The following is a 5859-nucleotide window of genomic DNA, read 5'->3' on the forward strand; positions in this document are numbered from 1 at the left end:
TAGACTGAAGCTTTGGCTCCTTTATGCCTTCAGCAAGATGTGACACATGACTCTTGGCACCTGTAAGGGGTTTCCAGTTGCATTTTTAGACTATCAATCAAATTTGCAAACTCCGAGGAGATACTTTCCAAACTGAGCTGCTCCACTGTGGAGAGTTTGAAATTGGAGCCATTTGACAACAGAGCTATTAACTGTATATTTTGTGGAGAGACTTAGTTATTCCATCTTTTACGTACAGGTTGATTGCAGATCCTTTGGAAATTCATATTCTTTAGAAAACAGAAGAGCAGTGCACTCTCGCATGTGTAACAGAGGAAAAGCCAGGTGAAACAGGGAGAACACGCCTTCTGCAAATGGCAGAGAGAGCCCGCCCATACCCCGGGCCTCACAGGCCTTCATCTGGGATTTCCCAACAATTAGTCTCTCTCATTTATGCAACCATTCAGTGGTATTTTGCTATTGTAGCATAAGCTAGCACACAGTCTTAACTCTGTAATATTTGTTTAAGTTAACTGAAAACATTTTTGTCAATTTTTAAGACTTTCTTGTCAGAATTTAATCATCTTTATATTTTTACCATGAGTTCTTTGTTAGCTTTACCTTCGCCAGAGTTTCAACTCACTGGACATAAAAGAAGACATATTCAAACTACAGAGAAGACAACCATATGCAATGTATTAATTATTGTAACCATCCTACTAATCTGTTTTGAAACTGTTTCATTGCTATTTTGTCTTTTTTTCTCATTAAAATGAATTGAGGGAGATGCTTTTTTTTTTCTTTTTTGCGGAACCGGGGATTGAACTCAGGCCCTTACACTTTCCAGGGAAGCACTTATTCCACTGAGCCATTTGATGAGTTTACACACCTATAATATTCAAATAACAGAACTTAACAAAAAAGGGGATACAGATGAATGTCCATTTTGTATCTGTGTATTCAAAGTGGTTAGGATAGATATATAGTTACATTCTCTTAATTAATAGAGGGATTTGCTCTAATGGTGTTTATAAATAGGATATCATGTCCCCATCTTGTTCAACAATTAAGCACTAGGAAGAATGTATGCAATGTGTTAATTATTGAAACTATACTACCAATTTGGTTTGAAACTGTCTCATTGCTATTTGTTTCTCAATAAAATTATGGAAATAAATAAATAAATAAATAAAATCCCCCCAAATGAATTAAGGGACCTCATTATTACAGCTCCCCAACAAACACCACAAGAATTCTGCAGCCCACATGGTGACAGCCACCATGGCCCCCTGTGAACTGGACTGTCCTCCACCTCAGCTGGCCCCTCTTCTTACATTTTGGATTATGTCAGAACAGGACCTGGCAGATGTGGTTAGATTGCAGTGGGAGGCCTGAGTCCTGATTACCCAGTTGGTTTGGAAAATCACGTGGTAACAGATGAAGATGAGCCTGCTTTGAAACGCCAGAGACTAGAATTCAATTGTCAAGATCCCTCTGTAAAGTTTTTTCTGTATTTCATAACCCAGTCAATATGCTTACAGTTAGATGGCATTGAGGCCGAGCTGCAGGCCCTGGAGGCCACGTGCAGATCCCTGGAAGAGAAGCTGGACTTGACCACCAACAAGAAACATCACCCTATCCAGGTCCCCAAGGTGGCAGGCTCCCCACTCAGTGCCACCCACACCCGCAGCAAAGTACGATATGCTGTTCCTTCCTTGGCAGCAGCAGAACACCACTGTGGTGAAGGTGCTGCGTCAAGTGACAGCCACAACAAAGATGGGGAGAGTGGGTCAGAGGCCAGGGACTTGGTGTGCAACTGTGGCCAGCCCGGGAGACGGAGCATCAGGAGCAAGGTGACGCTCATCCCCTTGAACTGAGAGGAGACTTGCCCCAGTGGCACCTGGCTCGGTGATGACAACAGCTCCGAGATGAGGGCACGCTGTTCCCTCGTGCCTTCTGACATGCTGCCCATCAGCATCGACGGCCGCACCGCCGAGAACATGGAGCTCACGCTGTTGGACTTCCTCTTCCACCATGAGGAGCAGGCTGTGTCCAACCTGTCTGGTCAGGGCAAGCATGGAAAGCAGTAGCTCGACCCACTCACCATCTGTGGCATCCGGTGTCACCTTTTCCTAAATTTGGAATCACATAATCTGACTGGTATCAAATCAAACAGAGCATCAACTCCAAATGCTGGATAGCATGGCAGCGAAAACAGTGAGGGCAGAGTCTGGTGGTCACGAGCTTCTCCCAGAGGACACTGTTCTTGTCCTCTTACAGCACGTCACAGACCATGATGGGCACCTCACCACCTGCCCCCCAGCTGCAGCAGCCACAGCCTCAAGCTCTTCACTACACTCTGGCCAATGCCCAGCAGGTGCAGATCCACCAGACTGGAAGACAGTGCAAGTAATTCTGCTGGGCCACATCCACATAGCCCAGGTGCTGCAGGGGGAACAAGTGCAGATCATGCAGGACTGCAAGGGCAGTTTACAGATGCATCATGTGGGCCAGGATGGGCAGGTGCTGCAGGGAGCCCAGCTGATCGCTGTGGCTTCCTCGGACACTCCTGCAGCTGGCGTGGATGGATCACCTCTCCGGGCAGTGATATCCAGGATCAGCAAGTCCAGCTGGCACCTATGAGTGAGCACGCAGCCTCAGCACAGGCAGCTGAGACCCTGTAGCCCACCCTGCAGCCCAAGATGTAGCTGGAGCCTGGAGCCATCCAGATCCAGGGAAGCAGGCAGCCACTGCCACCAGGACTGCAGCACACCAACAGCCCAACCACAACCCGGTTTCCATGCGCCCTGCTCTCAAAGTTGGCTAGGGATGACTGCGAATTCTATTGTCAAGGGTCTGAAAGCCAGCTCTGCTGCAGGGGACCGTATCCAAGTCACCCCTGCAGGGAGGGCCCCTCAGTTCAAACTACACTGACAGTATCTGCAAAGGAAACAGCACAGAACATACAAAATACACTTGGAGAATCAAGAACTACAATATTTTGTTTAAACAGCCTTTTAAAATTTGCTATGCTGTTTATAAAAAAAATTGAAAAAAAAAAAAAAAAAACCTGCAGTAACAGAAGTGTTTTGCTGCTGTGCTCTGTTCAGGGTCATGAGGACAGGTGTTTGCAAAAGAAAGCTAATGATTTTGATGGAAATACTGCTTACCTACTTTTCTAGGGGGAAAGCCTCCCCTGTAATTATGAATTTCTAATGAAACAAATTGTATTTATGACAAGAAAAAATGAATTAAAAATAAATACATAAATCTACAAAAAAAGAACACACATTAACTTGATAGTAATGGGGACCTTAAAATCAGACAAAGAGCGAAGCCTAGTATGTAACCTGGAAGTATAAAGAAACACTGATTGATGAGTTAATGAAATGTCTATTAAAATTTCTCCATTGCTTTTTAGACACAAAGATCTTTATTCTAAAATGTATCTGTTAGGGTATGGGGATTAGATTAACAAAATAATCTTGTAAAAGTAGGATAAAGTGTGAGGAATCTATCTCATTAAGTTTTACATATAGATACAGTGATCAAATTAGTATAATAGTGAACAAAGTGAAACAGGTTAATGGAACAGAAGAGAGATTTAAATAACAGATGCACATAAATATACTTAACCAATTTTTGACAGAAATACAAAAATAGTGGATTCTAATTTATAAATTTAATTTCAGCAAATAGTGCTGGGGCAGTGAATAAATATGAATCTCAATAGAAACTTTACACTATCAAAAATTAACTCAGGAACATAGATGTAAAGGAACAGAACTAACAAAACTCTCTGGACAGAGAGAGAGAGAGAGAGAGAGAGAGAGACAGAGACAGAGACAGAGACAGAGAGACAGAAAGAGACAGAGACAGTTTGAAATGTTCTTTAACAATAGTTTTGATAACCACAACCAGGGCAAGGCAGAGAAAATTTAGACAAGATTTCAAAAGCATAATCCATAAAATGAATTGGATTTGAAACAAAATAGAAACACATGCTCTGTGCAGAAGATGAAAAGGTAAGTTGCAGATGAGGAATAAATATTTAGAAACCTTCAATTCAAAAAGGAGTACGGGGCCTGCCAAATAACTCAGTAGAGTAAAGCACCTGCAAGCAGGTCCAGGGGCCAAAGTTTCGGTCCCCAGGCCTACTGTGCCAGCCCCACCCCTGAGGTACACTGAGATGGAAACTAAGACTGGGCACGGTGGTGCACACCTATAATTCCAGCTCTTAGGAGGCTGTAAACAGGCAGATCATTATGAGTCCCATCTATTAATGAGACCCTGAACACCACATAGACCTTTCCCTCAAAATATAAAAAAATAAAATAAAATAAAATGAAATGAAAAGGAGTATTAGTACTTAAAACTCTCAAACTAACAATGAAATAGAAAGTAGGTCATCCCAACAGAAGATGAGGAAAAACGTAAGTAGACATTTCATAGAAAGACAATAAACAGATGACCAAGAAGCTCCTGTAGGGAGCTTTGTGATGTTACTAAGTACTTGTCAGAATAGTTTTTAAAAATAATGTAGCATAAAATATGTAGAAATGAAAAGGATTGCTCATATTTTGTGAGTAGGGATGTACAATGATAGGACTTTGAAAAGTATTTTTGCAAATTCTTACAAAACTACACATTTAATCATCATGGAGCCCAGCAATCAAGCTCTTGAATATTTATCCCAGATAAATGAAAAGTTTCATTTCATATCAACCCACACATAAATGTTCACAACAACTTCATTTATAGAGCACAAAATTTCTTTCAATTGAAAGTTATCAAAAAATCGAGGTACATTAATACCAGGAAATACTACTTAGCCATGCAAAAGAATAGAGTATGACTACCTGCAATAACTTCAAGAGACATTCAGAAAAGTATCGTTTTTTGAAAAAAAAATTTGTATGCTGAATGGTTACATTATGTACCATGTCTAAAATAACAGATAAACAGATAAAAATCACATTATTGGCAGCATAGGTTAGGGTCCATAATATATGGAAGGAAACGAGTGTAGATATAAAGAGACAGCGTAATAGATTCATACAGTGGCACACTTACTTGTTTTTACCTGTAGTGGTAACTACAGAAAATAATGAAATTTGAAACTGATCAATAGATCATATCAATGTCGTCTTCTATTATCGTCATGCAAGATTTCACCCCTGGGAAGAACTAAGTGACAGCCAGCAGCATCAGTCTGTGTTACTGCTTCATGGCACTGAATCTATGATAATCTCAAAATAAATGTTGGAATTAGAAAGCTAATTGGGTCAAATAAAAATAAAATAAGGGAGCTAGAGATAATATCCATCAGTGCTTAACCTTGGAACTTTACTATCACTACAGGACCGAACATTATGAGTACCCAGCTTCCGCACAGTAGGATGCCAGGGAAGTATATTCCTCACACATTTATACGTTCACCTGATGTGCAACCCTTAAATGTTAAAGAGACTTCTGGTCTTTGAAAACATCAGTTTGCATCGAGACTTGATAGAATAATTAAGACAACAGGAATTATCATGCAGAGCATGAGTCTCATGTCTGGCCCCTCCAAAAGAAAAGCTGAACTTCTGACATGGGTATAAAGCGAGACCAGAGGCTGCTGTTCAACATCCTGTGATTCTTGGATTCAATTTTTGAACACTTTGAAGTCATTTTATGCCACTTGTCTTAAATCATTCATCTCAGTGAAAATGTGTTAGTTAAATGTCAGCTCCTCCGTGCTAGCCTAGAGACTTCACAAAGGGTACCAGGCCGCCTAACAAGGTTGGAAAAGATACTTTGGGCTGGGATAGCATTCCTAAGTAACAAGCGAAGCCTGCTCCTGTAGGAGATCCTGGTTGTGGGATAGCTTTGCCATCA

At 41.3% G+C, this 5859-nt stretch overlaps 1 pseudogene; it reads left to right on the forward strand.

The window, feature by feature from the left end:
• The first annotated feature begins 1260 nt into the window (after positions 1-1260).
• LOC101588677 lies at positions 1261-5488 on the forward strand (annotated as a pseudogene).
• Positions 5489-5859: the final 371 nt, after the last annotated feature.

Source organism: Octodon degus, unplaced genomic scaffold, assembly GCF_000260255.1.
Source record: "Octodon degus isolate 3935 unplaced genomic scaffold, OctDeg1.0 scaffold00135, whole genome shotgun sequence".
In the NCBI taxonomy this organism is placed as follows: Eukaryota; Metazoa; Chordata; class Mammalia; order Rodentia; family Octodontidae; genus Octodon; species Octodon degus.